The sequence below is a fragment of the Gavia stellata genome, chromosome 3 (genome assembly GCF_030936135.1).
Source record: "Gavia stellata isolate bGavSte3 chromosome 3, bGavSte3.hap2, whole genome shotgun sequence".
Classification (NCBI taxonomy): domain Eukaryota; kingdom Metazoa; phylum Chordata; class Aves; order Gaviiformes; family Gaviidae; genus Gavia; species Gavia stellata.
Genome location: NC_082596.1, coordinates 30,553,006 through 30,576,209, shown reverse-complemented (window position 1 = coordinate 30,576,209; position 23,204 = coordinate 30,553,006).

The following is a 23,204-nucleotide window of genomic DNA, read 5'->3' as shown; positions in this document are numbered from 1 at the left end:
CCCTTGGGCGATTTGCACTCTACTGTGTTTACAATGCAGTCTTCAGTCTGAAAAATGTGTATGCAGGTCTCGCACCAGTTAGAAAATCACTTCCAGTCAGTGCTGCAAGTGCACTGTGCAGTGCGGTACAGAAAAATACTTCCAAATCTTGCTTGGCATGCTCGTTGGCCTGCTACATATTTTAAACAACTAGGGAGACATTTTCTCTAGAAATGTATTTTTATCCATGGCATTGCTTCAGATGTTACATAGATTTTTGCTGAACTCATTTTTAGTCTTGGCTTTGAGCCAGACCTTAGATATATGGGTTCTCCTATTGCTTTACACTATCCCTACAGATCTCACAGGAAGAAAGAGACAGTGATTGAAGAGAAACCTCTACTATAACACTGATGTTTTACTTCGTCTTTGAGGGATTTGAGTGGGGTGTCACAGCACACTAAAGATATACTTTGAAAAAAGAAAAAATGAAAAATGTCTAAATTCATCTGAAATGAAGGGATTGTTTTTCTTTGACTTGTGATCTTTTGGGGATAGACTATGAGTCTCAGAGACAGTAAGGGGAAGCAATTGTTCTGACCTTGGCAAGGATAATCATATGTGTTTGTCCTCCACCAATAGCAAATTGCTATCTACACACATATTTGTAGAACCTAAATTCCATTTCTTATTACCCACCTGAGAAAGCAGAGAATATAGCACAGGTAGCATCTGTTTTACTGCTGCATGACAACATGCCTGTTCCCAGAAAGGTACATTTGAAGGACAATGTTGATCCTATTCCAAAGTTCTTTTGCTATAATGATATCATTTGATGCTGGATAACCTTATATCTATTTTTTTCTAAAGTAAATATAGTATAAAAGAAATAGAAAATTAGGAATACAATTCAACCGTAATGCTTGGTCTTGTAAAAGCAGTCATTTGATTCATGATCAGTTGCCTAATATTTAACTTAAAGGTATGGATACATAACAAAATTACAAATGTTCTCTGTGTTAGAGAAATGCTTCCATTTCCCTGAAGTCTGTTCCTTTAAGTGTACATATGAATTCAGGAACTTTACAACAAATGATTTAAAAAGCCTATTGCTCCTTCTTTTCTAGTAAGTATAATCAACATGTTGCTGTTACTGAGCTAATTATACTGCAGGGTCACCTTTTATAGAGGCGATATTTGGGTTATTTACATGTTTCTCTCTGTGGTCAACACCGTTATCTGAAGGGCTGACTGAATTTACTCTTGTAGGCTACAGATACATCCGTAACTCAGATCTGCAAGAATAAAAAGCTATGGTTACAGAACCAAATAAGGTCTTTTGTGAAGTAAAGTTTTTCTGTTCCACACAAACACTTAAAAGGTAAGATGCTTTTTCAGTCTGAAGGTAAATTTAATTCCAGTCTTCCAGGTGTATAAAACTGCATAAAACAAGCAGCATGATCATAGCTGGATAACTTATTTTACAATTAATATTAGCTAATGCTTTCCAGTGTAGCTGGTTGTGTAAATGAACATTTCTCAGGACCTGGTATCTTCCATTATATTACAGAACACCACATTGTTTGTTTCATCCAAAAGACTCCAAAACATTCACAGTGAGATAGATTTAAGTGCTATTGGAAGTGGGTGTCCTTCGTGGGAATACTATGTCTTTAATTAAAAATACATCAGGACCCATATATTGTCAGGCACCAAACCTACATGGTAGTAGGTTTTAGAAAACATGAGTGTAAGCTGTTCTGCCAACCCATGCATAATTAAACTACCAATTTTTGTTTTTCTATTGTGATAGTCACAGACCCTTAGAAATGTTGGCGGGAAAGACCTCTAGAGGTCCATCATCCTGCTCCAAGCAAGACTATTTCCACAACTACATCAGGTCAGCTGTAGCCATATCTGAGTCTTGAAAACAGTCAGGAATGGAGGTTTAGTAGCTTCTCTGGTGAACCTGTTTCATTGCTGCACTATTCTGTTGAAAAGTTTTTTCCTAATGTCCAGTCTAAACCCACAGGAGTAATTTCTGGTCACTACCTCTTTTATATTACTTGTCACTACTGGTCCTGTTATCTTTCTAATCTCCATTCAAGTAGTTGTAGGCTGCTATCCTACTGCCCCTTAGCTCCTCTTTGACAGCCTAAATAAACCCAGATGCTTCATCCTCTCTTTGTGGACTACATGCTCTATGTCTCTGGCCAGTGTCAGTCCTCCCTTTGTCTCTCTCCTGTTTCTCAACATCCCGTTTCAACAGAGAACACTGGATTGCTCTCTGGGTTGAAAATTTCTCATTCATCCAGCCTGGACTTCATCAGCTTTACAGTAAGAATACTGTAATTCTCCACCTCCTCCTCCTTGCCTGTCTCAAAGAAGAATGCAGTGTTGGCTTTTTTCCCAGTCAGCAGGAACCTTCTCTGATGAACACAAATTTTCTTAGATGAGTCTCACCATCATTTCAGCCAACTCCTTCAGTACCTCCAGGTGTATCCATCCCATCCAGCCCCATGGATCTGAAGACATCCAGCTGCTCTAAATAGTCCCCTAAAGCTTTTGCTCCTCAACTGTCATCTACTTCTCTGCTTCCCAACAATATTGATAGAAGCAGAGGTCCCAGGAGAGGGCTTTGCCTGTAAGGACTGAGACAACAGGACACATTGAGTATTTCAGCTTCCTGATTTACTCACGGTGCCCTCTCTCCAGATGTATGAAAGCCTCCCATGAGGAAAAGAAATAGCTATTTAAGGCTCATCAACCACCTCCTCTGCCCCAGGTGATCTGTTACAGACCTCCACCACAACATATCAACACTAGTCCCATCTCACCTTGACCTCTGGTTTCTTACTGGAGTTTTTCAACATTCAAGGGTCTCCTTAACAGAGGGTGCAATTATACCTCCTTTTCCTGCCCTCCTGCCTATTTCATCCATGCCTGTCCTCCACTTGTTCATGCCATCCCTCTTCCACTTGCACTCATCTCTTTGTGGCACTGATCCTACTTGTAAAAGCTGAGATATCTGGCCCAGGATCTTTCCCCAACAGGACTTGTTTCTCCTCTGTTGCCAGGGCACTGGAGCTATATTTTAGGCTAAATAGCTGCAGGTTGAAATGGAGCCTTCTTCCTACTGCCAGAAGTCACAGGCTTCCACCCTGCTGGGTGAGTGTCCTGCTGCTGCTTCTGTGTTGCCTTCCCACCCTCAAGGTGGCTTCTGCCTCAGCAGAGTCTCTTGAAGATCCTATCAGTGTCTCATTTGTCATCCTTGATACAATAAGGGCTGCTCATTTCTTGGCTAGGATTGTTTTGCTTGTTCTAGTGAATTGAAGGATATCATGAAGTAGCAGAGATCTCTGACTTTGGGTTCCCTTGTTTCATTTTTCAGTCTGAACTCCATCCCCCAGGAACACCTGTATGCAATATGGATAAAATTGCCTGGCTTGCGCAGATGGGAAGTCAGACTAGCTGACTTCACAGTTACCTATGTACTTAAAATCTATGGTCTACAATAGCTTCACCTTCTCTTTAATTATTTGTGAAGCAGAATCCTCTTCCAGCTGTGAAGAACACAGAAGAAGGAGGTGTGTAGGAAGAAATGCAGTTGAAATTCTCCGGTGTAAGTGTAACCTCGCAGAGAAAGTGAGAGCATCAAATGTGTAAAGCCTGCTTTTTGCAGCTGAAATTCTGCCCAGCTGTGTCTGCAGAGAGAGGAAAAGCTAATGAGCTGGTGTCTTACTGTGGGAGTGTGTACTGGGGATCTCTGAAATCCAGCACAGCAGAAGAGATTTTTCTCTCTATTTTGGGGTGAATCATACCTCACAGTGCATGTTTCTCATTTTTAATGTGTTCCATTGGAGAAACTAAACTGTGTGTATTTGCTGCTGTGAAATAGTTTCTCTGCTCTAAGAGAAATAAATCTGGGGACAAACTGACACACTTCCTCAGAGGCAGCAGAACAGACATGTATTTTTAGGAACAGAGGCACCCTCAAGTCATCCACTCAGTCTCTGAGTGAACCTCTGTCTGCCACTAGCCACAATTCAATCCTTCAAGGCAGCCACAAGATGCTTCAGGGTAAGCTGCTCTGAAATAAAATCCTGATGGATATAGTCTGTCTGGAGTCTCACCTGCCAGTGGCTGGTTTGTACTTTGAAACACATTTCTAATTTCTCTGCTGTAACTCTCTAATCTTTTGGAGAGACCCTGCTAAGCTTCCCAATAATGTAAGTTATTGAAGTTAATAATTATTACACAATAACATAAGTTATTGAAGTTAGTAAGTGAAGTTATTGAAATCTTTCATTAGTTTCTCCTATATAGACTAAATACCTCAAGCATTATCAGTCTTTTCTGGAACAAAATAAAGATTAGCAGCATATGCCCGTTCTCTGAAATGAGTTCTTCCTGTCTATTTTAAATGTTAGAGGTACATGTGACACTGAAAACATTAACAATAAATCATGCTGCTAGTTTCCTTCTTGGACAGTACGAGAGGTTGATAGAGACTCTTGAATTTTACGGAGCTTCGGGAATGATTCAAACAGTAAATCAGTAAAGCTTACCTTTGTTCTTTAACATATGTATATAGACCCATGAGTGGGGAATGGAACCAGACCATCCCCAACAGATGTAAGTTGACGTGTAATCACTGGAATCAAGATATAGGTTGATCTACATCAGCTGAAGTTACAGCCCATAATATTTAAATTCTATGCAAGCAAATGGCCTGTGGCTTGGATTTTTGCATATCCTGACATAAAATGGTCTGCTTTATGAAGAAACCAAGGTCCTGATTCATAAAGCAGTCTTCTCTAGTGCCACTGACTTAACTAAAAAAAGACGGAGGGATACAGGCTTATTGAATAGTGTACTTTACAGGAAAAAAACTCTCTATTATGATTCTTCTTTTTCTAAATCCTCCACAATTTTAACTGTGGCTGAGAGATTTAAAATAGGATTACATCAGGCTTTACCCAGCAAGGCTTCCAATTAGTTTTTAAGGCAATACTCATATTTTTACTGTACCAGGAGAAGCAGCAGAATTTATGGATCATTAGGCCAGTAAAGCTGAGAGGAAAGTAGTTGCAGTTACTTTAGACAGGAAATGAATGCACCTATTTTTCTCAGATTTTTATGTTCTGAGTTTATACTATATGTCACTGCCTCCATAATTCTGAAAACCTCTGCTTTTTTATAATTTTATCTTTTTCCAGTGTTAAATCTCTAGCACTGCTTGAAGAGAAGGATTGCTACAAGAGAGATAACAGATGAATTATTATCACGTTACCTGTGCGGATTCTCTGAAAGCTGCTATTACCTTTCAGGGAAAATCATAACAACGCATGCTCTGAAAATGTCTATATGTCTATCACCATAAAGTAATCCCATTTTCTTCAACATAATATGAAGCTAGAAATCATAACACCAGCTTTGACAGAAAACATTACACTAGCTTAATCAATTTAAAATAGATTAGGAACAGTGATTATTCAAATAAAGATTCCTAATTATACGTTATTCTGCTTAACACTCTAAAATTGTATATATGCTGTATGAAATGCCCCTGGGCTGCTGTACCCCAGACCAACAGCCCATGACCCCAGTATATGCTTCTTCTGGGCCCACCTCTGAGTTCAGCACCATTACCCCGAGCAGCCACTCCAGCATCAAGGATGTCTGGCTGACTACATATGCAAGAGTTTTGCAAAACTAAGGCCCTGCTTAGTAATCTCTCAAGAATGCCAGTTTTCACACGTAGTCTCTCACTATATGGAATGTCTTGCAATTAATAAGAAACTTAGTAAGACATTTTCTAACGAAGTTCAAGTACATTCAAAAACCTCCATGAGTATAGCAGACTGAGGCAGCTACTTAAAAAATCAGATTTCAAATGCTATAATTTAACATTCCCAAATTTTGCATTTTTTGTCTTTAGAACATCAAAATCATGTAACTCTTTTCCTTTTTTTTCAGTTTGACCTTCAAAAGAAGTCAATTTTATTTAAGTTTCTTTCTCTGTAGCACTATTTTGACAGCCAGTCTGATCCCTTCAATGCCAATACTGCTACCTCTTTTATCTCAGCAAGTGTTGTCACCAGTTTTGTAAAGGAATTTCACTTTCACCTCATGGACCCCAACATGAATAATATGAAACATCACAGACACAGTACTGACAAACTGAAACTGGCAATTATTCCAATTACTGAAGAAAGAGAACCAAAAAAACCCAGCAATTCACTATGTTTATCTATAATTTTGTTGACATTATATGCATTATAATGACATTTTCAACATAGTGTGTGCATGCCTAATAATTCAGAAGAATTTATTCCTGGAGACCTGTCCCGTGATTTATCAGGACTGCACACATTTCCACATAAAAGATTCAAGAGTTTAATTCTAAAACATGCTTTGTATGTGAACCCTGAGCATGTTACCATTTTCGTTCAAGTGCTTTACTAGATATTCATAAAAAGGCCACTCTGCAGATAGCTTTCAGGCAAGCAGCAATGTGGTGCAACTGCAGCAAGTCTACAAGTAATTTGACTCATGTACGAGTAGTTTGACTCATAGAATCATAATTTCTCTAGGAAATGCCCTCAGAAGGGAGCAAATTAAGCCAGGTTACAACATACACTCTTCAGTTTACCCACATTTCCCACTCTGTGGGAAACAGAGAAACATATAGCAAAGTCAAGATCTATCTCTCTTCTGCCAGTACACACAGGAAAGAGACTTAGTGAAGTGTCAGATACTGTAGGCCAAAATACTGTTTTCAAAAACGCAATCCGGTGCAGGGGAGAACGGTTCCTTATGCCCTTGCAAATCACAGCCATTGTTTAAACCCTTCGTGCCTCTGCCACCCTTTGATCTCTCTCCCTCCAGTTTGTCATGAGTCAAAGAAAAAGGTATTTTTCTGAGAGTTATCCCCTTTAGCTTCTCAGAGCACGGGTAAAACAGCAATTTATTTGAAAGCATCATTAGCATGGCAGCAAAGGTGTCCAGCTGCATCCAGAGGCATTATGTGACACAGTAAAACTCATAGAGTATTATTTCACTGCTGCTCCAGAGAGGGAGCAAATAAAGCCAACCTACAACTTACACTCTTCAGTAAAACAGCTATAAATAGGCTGCTGCTTCATTTGGGTTTTTTAATATGCTATTTGACACAGTTCTCCAGTGAATGACTTAAAATATCAAATGTAAGCCTATGCGCTGTTCTGTGGATTAGCTGTTATGTCTTATTGGCTGCTCACGCTTTAAAAGTCACATAACCATACAATCTTATTTCCATGACCTGGAAGGATCCTCTGAGGTTTCTGAGTGTCTCTTTTTTTCATAAATTAGACAGGTAAGAGCAAGAACCAGGTTTACAGAAGAGAAGTGCAGTGGCTTTCTGTGCATGACACCACTCACAGTGATACTTCCTACTTTCATTCAGTGGTTTCATAAATAAAATTTAAAATGCCAGAGCCGCCTATGAAGCACACCCCACAAGCTGCACTCTCAAGTTCTTCTGGATCTTTTATACCCGTATTTTTCCTGGAGTGATTGTAGATCCTATTCAGAATTAGATATGGGAGAAATAAGTTAGCCTTCACTATAAATTGAACTATGCTGACCACCAGTGAAACGATGACACCCAGCTGTTCTACTTTGCTGTCCACTTGTTATCTTAATTATCACAAGACATCTTGTGGGACAGTAAAAATCCACTTCAAGATGCATTTGATTCAGTTCCTTTTTCTTATACCTTTGCCTCCCCAATTAGTTTTGGCAAATAGCAGCAATCATCATTTAGTTTCCTGTTACTCTCTAGTTGATTCCTTCTTTAATTTATTTTCAAATATTTTTAACCAGCACTGAGATAATATAATCAAATGAACTAAATATACATAAATGTCTAAACCAAGAAAATAACAGCTCATATATCAATGGCCTTTAATTTCCTACTACAACAAGTTTTTTTCTTCTTCCCTGAAATTGGACTGATAGCCTTCTTTGAGAACAGCCAAAGATTGAATTGGATTAAGCTACGTTTTAACATTTATTTTTCTCATTAGTGGATATCCATAAAACCACCGCTGCATTCAGTTGTAAGTTTTTCTTCACAAGTTGAGAGGAATAAGATGCTGGATTTCTACCTGATTGTTTTTGCTTTGAGATAAAATTAGACCATCTAAGCCTTGGTAAATCTGTGAAAATAGCACGGTGGATTCTTTTTTTACGTTCCAGCAGATCCAAGAAAACATTTCAAAATTATGATAACTATGAAGCAACATTTGAAGGAAGAAGATACTTTAGACTAATAAAAATAATTCTGAACTGATGTGTTAGTAGTCATGACATGATATCTGCAGTTTCCATTTCAGGCATTTAAAAAGGTTAGTTTAACAAAAACAAAGAAGATGCGGAAAGAAAGAGAGATTTCAGGGGCAAGTGGGTCCCAGGCAGCACTCACAAAAGCAAAGCAACTTTGTGCTTTAAACACAGTGGGGTGACAACACCAAGTTGGGCGGGAGTGTTGATCTGCTTGAGGGTAGGAAGGCTCTGCAGAGGGATCTGGACAGGCTGCATCGATGGGCTGAGGCCAGTTATATGAGGTTTAATAAGGCCAAGTGCCGGGTCCTGCACTTTGGTCACAACAACCCCATGCAATGCTACAGGCTTGAGGAAAAGTGGCTGGAAAGCTGCCCTGCAGTTTTCTGGGGGTGTTGATTGACAGCCAGCTGAAGATGAGCCAGCAGTGTGCCCAGGTGGCCAAGAAGGCCAACGGCATCCTGGCTTGCATCAGAAATAGTGTGGCCAGCAGGAGCAGGGAGGTGATCGTTCCCTGTACTCGGCGCTGGTGAGGCCACATCTCGAATACTGTGTTCCGTTTTGGGCCCCTCACTACAAGAAGGACATTGAGGTGCTGGAGCGTGTCCAGAGAAGGGCGACGAAGCTGGTGAGGGGTCTGGAGCACAAGCCTTATGAGGAGCGGCTGAGGGAGCTGGGGTTGTTCAGCCCGGAGAAGAGGAGGCTGAGGGGAGACCTTATTGCTCTCTACAACTACCTGAAAGGGGGTTGCAGAGAGGTGGGTGTTGGTCTCTTCTCCCAAGTGACTAGCGACAGGACAAGAGGAAATGGCCTCAAGTTGCACCAGGGGAGGTTTAGACTGGATATTAGGAAAAATGTCTTTACTGAGAGAGTTGTCAAAGATTGGCACGGGCTGCCCAGGGAGGTGGTGCAGTCACCATCACTGGAGGTGTTCAAAAAATGTGTACACATGGCATTTCGGGACATGGTTTAGTGGGCATGGTGGTGTTGGGTTGATGGTTGGACTTGATGATCTTACAGGTCTTTTCCAACCTTAATGATTCTGTGATTTTGTGAATTTTTCACTTTATTTTTCACAAAAGAAGACCTGCTCTTCTACTTGAGGCCGTGGACCAAGGCTCTCGACACTCAGGAGAGTTCCCCAGTTCCTGAGCTCTAGGATTTTAGGAGATGGGGTTCAAGCTCAGGTTGCCCTGGATGCAGAGGACTGAGAACAAATTCGTAAGGCACCAGCTGGAGGCACTTGGCCCATTTTTCCAACAGCAAACAAGAAGGGTATTAATTATTGGGCTATAAAGTATGAGGGCTTTGTTGTAGTGCTCCGAAGAGCTCCTGCTGAATGACAGTCCTGATAAGTGCAGTGAGCAAGCAAAGATGTTTCAGGTAAATAAAAAAAAAAAAATCTTGCCAAGCATCTGTTTCAAGATGTTACATGTAGAAATCGTCTATCTCACATTCATTGTAAATAGATCAGGTATTTCTTTGGTCAGTGAGAAGGAAAGGTGTACATACACATTTATATTTTATACTTTCAAAGTTCTGATGCTGTAGCAAATGATGCCGGTTATGGAAGGTAAAGGGCAAATAAGGAATCACCAGCAGTCTGGGAAATTTTACTACCTTGGCCTTTTCAAAGACAGAGAAGAAATAAGGAAATTTTTTTTAAGCAAATTGGAAATGTAGTAACTTCTAACTAAAATAGGGCACCAAGAAGGACTAACTAAAAACTGTTCTGTGGGAAAGTCCAAGACTAAAAATCAAATACAGTCAATTAGAGAAATTAAGCCAATGTTCTCATTTAGACAAAGACTATGTTTATGAAACTTTAGATGAAAGACAATTAGAAGGAACAGAGGCTTGAGGTTTGGGGGTTTTCTTTTTATTTGACATAAACTCTTTCCAACTTAGGGCAACATTAACTTTCCTCTTGTTTGATATATGGGTTTTTTGAAATTAATCTTTTCTAATGTCTTTTTCCCTACAGATATCAGGCAAAAATCTGTGCAGTCGTAGTATCATAGTAAAAACTGGCTTATTTTCCTGCAGTTTGGGAAACATTATGTAATGGCTTCCATTGGCTTTAAAATTGTAATAATAAATTTAGGGTGTAATCTTTCCTCTTTGATCATAAAGGAAAAAAGTTTTTGTAACACTGACTACTTTGGCCTTGGACCTTTGATGTCACTCTTCTTAAATACACAAATTTTAATCATACCATCCAAAGAAAACTTCAGCTAGAATACCTGTACTTGGTAAGACGGCCTGGCAGCTTTTTTTTTGTGTTTAGTACCACTGACTGCAGTTCAAGGAACTATTCCACATTGGTAGAATTAATCAAATTAATTTTCAAAAAAACTATGCAGTTTCCAGCTCCGTTTACAGCTGCTATCACCCCCTTCCTCAGATTTCTTCACAAGCTGATCAGGGGCACAGTGTGTCTTTTTGCAGTTCAACAAGCCCTGCCACCTTTCAGGTCACTTACCTGCTCTTGAAAAGTAAACCATATATTTTATCAGCTGAAATCTCTGTTACCTATTACCACAGTATTCTTTCTACTGTAAGATGTTAGAAGATATAAGTAAATAATAATAAAATATACTATACACAACAGAAGTACAATAAACCCCTTGGATCTCATAGGTATTTAATCAGAGAACAGCCTGCAAATAAATGATTTATTCATGAAGCCAGTGTATTGACTGCCATCATGCAGGCATTGTAAAATACAAATATTGAAATGATACAGAAATGGCAATGAAGAAAAGAACGTATTTAACTGCAGACAAATCCCAAGACAACACTCTGATAGTTTTAAAGGTATTTGAAGTATTTTATATCACCATAAAAACTGCTGCAGAGCATAAGGTATTTCTTTGGCTACAGTGAACCATGAATAATATTGCAGAAATCCTTAATTTCGTTTAATAGCATTGAGATGTGCATTTCATATAGGAGATAGCCTGACTGCTTAGAAAATTTGATTCACAGCATTCCCCAGTGAAACTGGTCAAATAATCTATTGTGAATAAAACCTATTGTAAATTTGGCCATTCCTCATAGAATAATTACCCATGAATAACTTTTTTCATTATTCAGCCAGCTGTAGACCACAGTATATTTATTTCTGAGGAAGATACTAAATGATTTGAGAAACTTTTGAGTGGAGAGTTACACAGCTTCACTTAAACTTTGCACTTATTTAGGCATGCTACTGTGACTGAATACTGAATTGTATCATATATGGCACATATAAAAAGTAGAGAAAATCCCATAAATTCTATCAGACTTAAAAATAATCTTCAGGAAAAGACTTGTGTTTGAAAAATTCACCATAATTAAGTGAATGACATTATAAGTGAAAAGAAATTTTGGGCCAAACTCTATAATGGCAGCTGATAGCCTTCCATTTATGGCATTATGTATTGTGTAAACTGTCCAGTCAGTAGATGTTGTACCATGTCATTCCCTTCATGCTACATTTCAAGTTTCATTAATATTTAGTGGTGTAAACAAAAAAGAAGTATTGTGGGGGTAAAAAGTGTTTTCATTCCACATTCAAATGAAATCAAGAAATGCTTTTCACAGAAGACCATGAGAGTGGCAGGCACATTCACCTCTGCTTTCCCTGGAAATAAGCAAAGCTTTACTGCCTTCAGAGTAAGAATTATCTAAGTTGACTGGACATTAAGGTTTGACACGATTGCTAATCTGTTTCTCTATCCTGGCATTGAAAAAGGATCTGAGCTTCAGCACTGGTTCCTTTGTCACAGCATATAATCCACTGCGAAGAATATGTCCAGACTTCTCCTGTATCCAATAGAGACAAATAGGTACATCCAGGGGTGATAGACCCAAGACAGTTATCAGGAAACATTTTTCTCATTTTAGTAAAGTAGCTGTCTAAATGAAGATTTTATACTTCAATTCCCAACTTCTAGTTGGTTGAAAGTAGATGAGATAACTGCTATCCTTGGTTTGTATCTTCCCTTTGGGAAAGTGAGCAGAGCAGTGCCCTACTCACCACGATACTGGAGATGTACTTTTCTCAGCCTCATGTGTTAGAGGTATTGCCTGTTATAAGAAAGTACCCAGTAAAGCAGTAAGTGTCTCCTACACCCACACTGACTGCCATAGCCACCAGACCTCTAGGTATTTGGGGACGTTGTTATTTTTGGTGTGTTTCAGTTTTTCAGATTTATTCCTTTGAAAAACTTCAGCCCACCAAATAGATATTTTCTGACAATCATTAAAAGTAAGAAAAAAATCTGACTCTGCTTACTACTAATGTTTGCATTTAAGAAACTATGCTTACTAATGCATTCAGTCTGCAAGCCCAATTGTCTTTATTGCTTTTTACTAACAGCATCTTTCCTTTTCAGTTGGATCCTCCTCACCACTTGCCATTTCACTCTCACGGAAGACCTGTCCATCTATAAGCCTCTGGTTTACACTTCGCTGTCTTCTCTTTAGATTATGGATAACAGTCTTAAAATTAGCAAAGAGCCGGTACACATAGAAAACCTAGTACTTTTCTGAACTGTGTCCAGATGACTTCCAAGCATCCCATGTCACATTTTCCTTTTAAGCATTCTTCTCCTTGTCTGTCTCTGGAAGCAGACTTCATAATTCACGGAATGTCTTTACATATTTTCTTTATTTTTCAGAGCTTTCAGAGGTAAGTTGACTTTTAAGCACCTCCTTCCAAAAGACTTTTGCCTCCTTCCAAAGCCATGAAAACCATTGGTTGCCCTATTTCTAAGAAGCATGGGCTACTGCTGCAATGCACTTATCTACAGATTACTGTAAGGACACTTCTTTCATTCGAAAAAGGTATTCAGTTTTTCCCACATAAGTTAGCAGCTAGAGCAAAAAGTGATTAAACATGAAAAGAATAAGCAAAAAAATACATGTATTGATGTCTTAATCTTTTCAAACTACAGTAGCAGAAAGCTGGTGATAAATGATAGTTTTCAAACCATAATAAAATTAACATGAATTTAACTTCATAGTAGGTGAACATTCTCCCTGCTAATTTCATAGCAGGAAAACTGGAAAGTCAAATTATTTAGACACTAAGTGTTTCAAATATAGCAAGAAACAAGCACATTCGTATTTATAGAGATAATGTTCCTTCAAATGAGAGTGTCAGCTCTCACCTCTTGCTGACAAATGTATTTTATCACAACACTTATGACCGCTACAGAATATGTATTAAGACATGGTTTATTCCCTTAATTATGTCCACAAGGCACATGTTTATAGGAACAGAAGAACTGGAGAAAACATTTCTTCCTACATTTATGGACTCGCAGGTGACACTTCAATTTCTGTAGAACGTTGTCAATACCACACAACGCAACAGGGATCATTAGAACAAAGAAGATGAGATGAACTGACAGAGGGTGGCAAACTGTCTGAAATTTTAACTGAATGCTGCTTAAGCTTATTTGCCAAGTCCACTGAAGCTGTGGGGCTGTCTGCTGTTTTGCACAACACCGTCTTGCACTGTGTGTGCTAAAAAATTATGTTCTTCACTAGATAAAACTACTTACATGGTCTTTGATGTAACTGATAAAAGAAAACTAATGGTGTGTTGCATAACTGTGAATTAGGGAATGTAGCTGTTAAATTAACAAGTATTCACAGACATGCTGCAGTTTCTTTGGAAAAATGTCATAGGGGTTCCTCCTTTATTCAATAATTTGGTTGCAATCTAAACTCTGTTTGAGGATCTGAGTCTATGATGTACCAAATATTTTCTGTGCCTATTAGAAAAAGCTGAAGAAACTTGGGATTTACTGAAGGAATAGAGTCATGCCATGATTCCCCGTAAAATACATATGAATAATGTATTGATTCATTTAGTACTATATGCATACATGGCTTAATGGAAGGATGCACTCACTGAGGTGTCTTTGCTCTGTTGAACCTTATATATTGTCAAAAGTTTTTTGGACTTTCTCTGAAACTTGCCTTCAGTTTTTTCAATAGTTTATAATAACTGTGTTCATAAGATTGTTAGGGTTTAGGTTCTTGTGTTTCTTCTTAATGCTTTTCCCTACACAATAATAGAACAAAAAGTTGTTGCTTGGGGTTTCGATTTTCGTGTTTCTTTTTTTCTAATCTTTCTAGATAATGTTTTTTCTCTACACAAAAAGAGAAGAAAAAGTTATTTTATGCTTCATTAGGCTGGGTGACATATTCTTCCAAGATCCAATGGTCAGCAGTATTTTCAGCAAATTGTGTGTTACGCTTGACTGCAGTTTACAGGAAATTATAGAACAAGTAACTATAGAATACGACAGGTCTAATTATGAATCTATTGACAAACTTTCTTTTCTGTTCACATGCCAGTCATAAACAGACCTTGATTTCTGTGTACATATTTGATATTCATAAGTATTTGCCAAATACCTTGGATAAATGATACACTGATTTGTTGGTATCTATTTGTCCTGCATGTTTATGATCGATCACCTAAGCCAGAGTATATTATTTCTACTTCCCACTTGGAGAAATGTTTTAGCCGATGAACAAAAACCAGTGCTAGTTCTTGCTCTTGAGTATGTAGTATGTTTTCAAATGGAGTATACATTGTGTATTAAAAAAAATTTTCTCCCTTTTGAATTTTATTGCTGTGCCCATTTCTCATAGCACTTTTCATGTTGCCTTACTCAGCGCAGAATCCTTTAAATAAACCTTAAATAACAATAAATTAAGTACAATGAGGTAGTAAATATGAGAGAATTTATTAATATCTCTTTCTGAATTTCAAATAACAAACTTCTGCATGGCAAAGATGCTAAGTACAATGATTTGCTTTCTAAAAAACAAATTAGAACTCTATAGAGAGCTCCTTCTTAAAACATTTACCAGTTACAAATATCCTCAGTATTCCTTATAACTGCAAGGAACACTTCTGGTTTCAATGTTTCAAGACACATTGTCTGGGCAAAAGGCACTAGTTTTACACATTGCTATGTCATCAAATGTCCTTTGCCTTATAGAAATGTTAAAACAATACCATCAAAAAGCTTGTGGTAGTTTGGAAATATTTTGGTTCAATATTGTGATAAATCAACCATGTCCAATTTAAAGAAATTACACTACTGGTTCAGACCAATTAACTGGCTGGTAGTTGGCAATGATGCAAAATTGTTTCACTTGTTAGACTGTAGAACTAGCCCAAGACTTTAATTTCCCCAGCCTTCATTGAAATAGTTTAATCTTTCATTCCAAGATGTCAGTGCTAGAGTTTTCCCTCACATTTTTGCCAAGGCTTTTTCCTCTTTAAGGACAGTGGAAGCATTATATTGAAATACAGTTTAAAAACAGGTTGTAAAATGTTTTCAAGTTCTGAACATGGATGAAGCACTTGCAATTTGGCAGATACATTTTTCCCTCAAGAAGAGTGTCCTACATCATTGAGACTAAATATAGTTAAGCTGTCATGGTTCTTAGCTTATTGCTTTGTTCCTCTAAGTTCTCACTTCTACAGGTAGTCTTAAAAAATGAGTTAGCACAGCAGGTCAGTAAGAAATCTGAGTCTACTGGAATCCTTTTTAAAAGATCAGCTCTGACCATTTTCAATTTCATCATCACATCTTAATGATCCATAAAGTGATAAAGAAATAAACTACTCGGATCACACAAATGCACATAAATAGTCTCCACCTAGCAAGGACAGAGCAAGCTCTACTCTCTACCAGAAACGAAATTGATCCCCAGATAAAATTCTTGAAAGCCATCAAAATGCTTACCCTATAGCAGAAAAACCCAAATAGAAGAGAAATTGTCATCTACCTTTAAAGACAAAAGGATTACTTTATTATTGAATCAAATGTCCTATACCCTTACTTTAACTTTGAAGCTTGACTTTGAAAAATGATCCTGCAGTTTGCTTACATGTTGGCACAGATGCCTGACTCTGTGTAATCATATCCTCATGGATTCTGCAGTTCTGAACAAGCAAATGCTCCTAGTTAGCATGAGAAATGGCTGGAGGCTTCTTCCAAAACCTACTGAGGCCAACAGACAGTGACCTCTTGCCCTTAAGCAGCAATCTGAGCTCCACAAAAAAATTCCGCTGCTAGACAACTAATTTTTTTCAAAATTCCTCATTATTTTTACTCACCTGTAAAGCCTGTTCTGACTCAGTTTTATGTGTGCTTTTCCTCGGACATCCACAGTTGCCCCTGTTTCTGACACAAGTGTGGTCCCTGGGCTGTGGGGAGTGTGGACAAGGAGCCAGGGGTCTCACAGGCAATCAGCCAAGATGCTGGCTGTGAGCTTTGCCTCCAACCTGTTTTCACTGCACAGCTGCTCTCTGTTCATCTCCATTGGGATCTCCAAGCTGAAGATGTGCACAGTGGCTAGCAGACAGTGAAGTATTTGGTTATGTTGATGCCACAGTGTGCATTACAGAAGCTGTTGTCGACTTGGCTCTGGAAAGGGATGAAAGGGCCAGGGACCATTTCTGGAGGAACTAACTTAGATTCACAGCCAAGTGTTGAGTGAGCTCTGCTACCCGTAGGATCCGTGCAGCCCGATCAGTGGTCAGCCTCATGTACACTGTGGACCCCTGTGTGAGGAACTGTACATAGAACTCAGCATGAAAATTAGAAAACTAACTTCTGTTCTTTATAAAGCTTCTCCTAACCACACTAATCTCCATGACATCCAAGGAGCTCTCAGCAGAAGACTAGGCAATGTGTCTTTCACCTTTTACACGTCTGCTCTGTAATCTTCTCCTTGGGTGAAAAGTGCAGCACTGAGTAGAAGATGGGATGATTTTGATAAACCTTAATTCATGGCCTTTGGGTAGGCACCGAGCAAGGAAGGTCCCCGTTGTCTGTGCATGTGGCATGGGATGGCATGAGATGCAGTAAGACACATGAGCAGAGAGGTGAGGGTGATACTGTTTTGAGCAGTTAAAAATAAAACTGTCTACATTTGAATGGACATGTGAAGACAAGGAAGGTAGTATGGGATGCATATTCATGAGCGGGGCTCCTGCTTCACACTTATGAAAATAAATGCACGTGGACATGCATGTGGACACTGCATTTGTTTTCTGTTTGGGGTTGTTCAGAGACTTTTGATGTGTACTCTGGTCAGAAATTTCAAGTGCTGCTCTATAATATTGACAGCTAGAGGCCAGCCTTAAAAAAGGGAATGAAAAGTGAGCAAAGCCAAGAAAAGGAGGGAAGAAAGAGCGGAGAGACAAGGAGAAGAGGGGGAGAGGGAAGATTCCTTTTCTCTGGAAACTGGGGCTTTCCATCAAACATTAAGTAATAGTTTCAATAAAACCTTAAGTCTTCATGAGACTTTATGAGTGAAAGCAATAACATAAAAATAGCTGCATTAAACTGACAAAAGTCTTGTTTCAGTATTTTATACTACAGATATGGAAACATTCAGTTGTAGCCATAATGATTGAACAGTTTTGTTGGATGGAAACCCTAATAGAATAATCTTTGAAAGAATGAACTGGTTTTCTTGGTGAAAACCATAGTGAAGTTTGCTTCCCAGTACTTACAAGCCTTTCTTTTTAACAGAACTTCATTTTAGCAATTAGAGTCAAAAGTGCCTATTAGCTGTTAAGTGATTCTGTTTAATTGTCATTCTCTTCTCTATAATCTAGTTCTGGATAAAGCAGTATTTGTCAAAAGTATTTTAATGAGGACTTTTGAAACTGTTGTTCAAACACTCGTGTTATTAAAACCAGAATATAATAAAATAAACTTATGAAATACAAGCTAGTGAGACAAATATTTTACCCTAAAATGTCCTTTTTAAAAATAAACACTGATATTTCTGTATTCGTCCTTCACTCAGCAGTAGCTAAAGCTTTCTGGAAAAGTCTTACTTTGTTGAAAGTCAGTAACATAATGCCTCAGGCCTAGGTTCCAGTCTGGTTTATTCACAAAAAATATTTAATCCATGTTTACTTGAGCAATACAATAAAACAGACATAAGGCATATGTGGGGTAAAATCCTAGACACACTGAAGTCAGTGTTGCCCTATTATTTACTGGCATTTACAAATCTATAATGTTTTGTTAAAAGTGTGTAGCTTTTATTAAATATTGAATATCTATATTCTGATTTATGATAAAATAGACACTAGTCATTATCACATAGTTTATCATATGTCTAGCTAATAATATCACACTATCAATGCTTTTAAAAATTAAACAGTAAATTCCAGTGAGAATACCTAGGAATTTAAGAGAAAACAAGTTGATCCTTTTGCTTTAAAGTCGTATTGGCTCTTTACTGCTAAGAGACTTGAGGAGTTATTCAGTGGTCTGTAGGCTTTTAAAGGAAACCAAAAGTTGATAAAACTACTTCTGCCACAGTAAAGTACGTACTGTATGCATTCTCCATACATGAAAGACCATTTATCCAAATGAAGAAGAATCCTATATCCAAGGGAATAAAGTAGTGAATGCACCTAACGTTAGAGCTGAATCCTGATAGATGCCCTTATCAAAATTTGAATGCCAAAAGAGTTCTTGTAATTAGGTAATTTGACAAGTTTTGTCTGCTACCCATAAGGACTACTTATCATCTATCCTAAAATAGGCCAGTACATTCATCCAGATGCTTAGCCAGTTTGTGAAAGCCATAAAGCACCAGCTGGTGTGCCTATTCTGTGTGCCTTTGGGCCCAAGGCTTCTGGTCTCTGGCATGGGACAGCACGAGGCCTGATGCTCACCCAGCATCTGGCCTTGATACCGAGTCAGGATTGGGCCAGTAAATGCACTTGGACATAGGCCCTCCTAATTCCCTTATGATCTGCCAGCTGGGATGTGGCCAAAGAATGCCAGGAAAGAAATGACTAATGAAATGCCCTGCTTGATTCAAAAGAAGAAACAGATCTTTCCCTCCATCACTATTTTTGCAATGATGTAAAAATCATCGGCCACTACTCCCAAGATTTCCAAAGGTCTCTGAGGATAATAACTTTGATTAACACATGATGTGGATGTTTTAACTGAATAGCACCTTATTTCACAAGGGATACCACTGAAGTCAACAGATAATCATGGAGTAAGATGTTACTGTGAGAGACAGCTGTCAGCATACGGCCTCTGGTCAAAACCAACACATTTTTGAAAATATTTTCATGAGAAGAAGGGGGCTGGTGGGAGAGAATGGTTTAAGCAGAAGATCTGCTTTCCTTCCTCAAGAGCTTTGATGTGAGGGAGCGGTGGAGATAGGTGGACAGAATACGATGTTTCTGCCTCCTTACAGAGTGGGGAACCAAGGAGAAGAGTCTCTGCAATTCCACCCCAGTGCTCAGACAGCCTCTGGAGATGAGGGAGAGGTAATCCCTCAAACTGAATGTCAAGAGCGATGCAGGGCACCTTAGCCATCCCATCTAACCAAGGCCACTGTGAGTAATGAATCTTTCAGCTTGCTGTCTTCTGCTTGGCTTTCAAATTCCTGTGACATAAACAGAGAGGAATGTAAATTCCCTTTTTTTCCCCCCCTTCTATCTGTTTTCCGGTCTGTTAGGAAACACAGAAGAAAGATGTGTGAAAGAGCGTATCTTCACCTTGGATTTGTGCCAAAGCTGTTGAGATCCAGGAAGAAACAAGTGACCAACTGCTTATGCCAGGAAAAAAATCTAGTTCCTAAAATGCTATCAAAAGGCCTCCAACTGAAAGCTAAGGCTAGTGTAGAGTTGAAAATGAGCAATGTTTTTGGAGACAACACGGGTGATACCTCTGGGCCCTAAATTTATCATGTTCACCATAGAAAGTGTTGGTTTATGTTTACGAAATATGACAGCAAGTGTAGGAAGGTTGGAAGGATGAATAAATCATTGAATGAAAGAAATATACCTTTCAAGTAAGTGGCAGATTGAGTACTTTATTTTCAATTTTTTGAGGGAACAGAGCATTGATGATTTAATACCAAGAATTGATGATTTAATATTGATTATTTAATACCTCGTATTAAAAACCTGTGTATCCATAGTAATAAGATGAAAGCCATGTGTAGTCATAAGCTTGAGCATTGAGTTTTTATATAAACTCACATCATGGAGCCATACTGTTACTGCCAAATATAATTCTTTTTCATTCATTACCTACAGGAAAGTAAAACATTATGTGGACTTTGTTATAGTTGTGGAATTTGGGAAACGTGAGTCAACAAAGAATCACCGCCCTCAGAGGCTTTAACTGAAGCCAATTAATTAAGCAAGCAAGCATTGGCTTGATAAATGAGTAAGACAAAAGACTAAATGTGCCATAATGGTCTTAGAATTTTGAAAAGAACATTTCAGCATATTTTTTCTAACTTTTTCTCAGAGATAACTTGTAGTGCAACTATTTTATTTATTTTTTCCTTTATAACTGTTCTGTGGCACGAATCTTTTGGAACAGTGTACAAATTTCAGTTGTTATTGACTTCTACTTTCCACAGCTACTTTAACTCATCTAGCCTATTGTGACCAAAGTTTCCCAAACTTGACCAAGTTCTAACAGCTAGAGCCTTTCAAACAGTAATCCTTTGCCGCTATGTAATGCGAAGGTCATGCTGGGCACGTCTGTCTCACAACTTCAGGTTCCATTCTTCTGGTCTTTCCCCATAGTGGCCACTTGGACAGATTGGAAGGTCAGGACCCTATGCTGTTAACAATGAATGTTCCATATTGCTGCAAGTCATGTCACAGGCATGGGAAAAATGTAGGCTGTGTGACTTGATGAGCATGCCTGCAGAGAAGCCAGAAATGGTAGGAAGGGCACTTCTCCAAGGGGGTTTTCATCCACCCAGAAAGAGAACTGAGGGGAATTGTAGCTCCCCTATTGAAGACTGGGAATGGGAGGAATGTCCCTTGGATGCAAATGATATAGCATACAGGGGCTAAAGGTTGGCATAGAGCCAAATGAAGGAGTCCATAATGAACAGAGAGAAGGGTGGGGCATAGCAGTTTGTCTGCATTTGAAGGGTGCTGGGACTCTTTGCATTGGCCATCCTGACCATGGCAGTAGTCCTAGGGGCTCTGACATGGCACTTGATTCCTGGTTGCTCCACAGGCAACAAAAGTGTGAGGGCATCAGTGGTGGACCTGATGGCATCAAAGAGGTTGGGAAACCACTGGAAACCACTGATGGCCAGTGGAGATGCCAGCAGTTGATAAGCCGGAGTTGCTGTCAGTAGAGCTAGGGAGATCTCAGGGACTTGGTGTACTTGCGACGAAGCTCTTTCTACACACACTGATGAACTGCACAGCAACAGGCTTCATGCCTGGCACACTGCTTCCTGGGCCATCACAGCTGGGATCAACTTCTCCTGACAGCACTGACTGCAGACACAGATATCTTACCTAAATGAATAAAAGGCAGTTCATTAGAGATCAAACATGGGAGAGGAAAATTTGCAAATTCTTCCAGATAGTCTGAAAAAATCCCATGATCTTTCTTATAAAGAGTTTCCTTTCCTTTACAAAGGCAAATGTTGTTCTGGCTTTTTTTAATGCTCTTGAAAGAACAAGTCAATTCTTGGCAAAAGGAGCCCTTGAATGGCAAAGATCAAATCAAGTTTCAGAAGAAAAGGAGACATACAAAAGTGCAGAAGAGTGGCTATGAAGTTTTTTTACCAAGGAATAACTGAAGTTAAAATCCTGAAAAGAACAGCTAAGGCTGAGAGCAGTGATGCCCAGAGGGCTGAACTTGGCCTGCAAGAACACTGCACACAGGGCAGGATTAGAAACAAAAGCTGCATGATGCTTTTGCAAACTGAGCTCATGAAAAAATATAACAGTACTAAATACTAACCCTGCCAGTCATTGGGAGGTTTGCCACTTATTGCAAAAGCTGATTATACTTCATTATCTCTTCTTTATCAAGTGATGTGGCACACTTTTCAGTCGTGAATGCCTGGCTAGATGGGATCCAAGCTTGGTAAGGCAAAACCCCAGATTTTCCATGCACCAAAATGACAGGATGTAGAGGATCTTTGAAGGCTGTTAAATAGCATTAGTCAGAGATAATAAATACAAATTTTCCTCTGTGTTCATTAATAACATATGGGCATTGGGAACAGTGCTGGCTTTTTGGGAGATGGAGATGGTAAATATAAATCAGATGAAGCAAAGTACCTTAAAATGCGAAATCTATTGCCAGATTCCAGAGCACGTGTGGTATCAGGAGAAGAAAACTGACAGACAAAATACCAAGGCGTATTTTCTTTGCATATTCGTTAACCCATGTGATGGATGCACGTCAGTGAATATTACATGAATTAACGGAAGTTATTCTACAGAGCTATTCTGATAATGCAAAACCAGAGGTAATTATTTAACTGGTAAATTTTTTTGACAGACTTTTTTTGTACCTTTGAGCAACAGTTGAGAATAATGCATTTTCAATTTAAAAGAGCAAGAGGGTATCATGAAACACAGGATCTATAATGAAGATTTCAGGAGACCGGATATGAGTGAAGAACTCTACTATAAAGTGCTAAAATAAAAAATAATTTAAAAGTGGAACACTTTAAAAAAACCTCACAACCCAAGCTTATTAAGGCTGTTAATGATATGATTTTCTTCCAACTGTTTCCTGTTTGTTCCTCCACAGAGGCATCTAGAAAGAATAAAGACAAAGAAACAATTATGTCTCAAAAGCAAATTTCAGAAAAGATCATGCATTTTATTCTACGGAATTAAATTCAAGTCTCAATGAAAATGTCTCATTCACCTTTCAGCAGAAAGATACAACTTTGTACTTTCACAAGAAAGCCATCCTCCTTCTAAAAGACAAAGGCAAAAAACATACCTGAAAGATGGCTTCTATATCCAAAAGCTTGTTTGTTATTTTATTGGCTTGATTAAAGTTATTACTCCTCACTTCAGATCCTTCCCCATTTACATGGTCAGAATACCA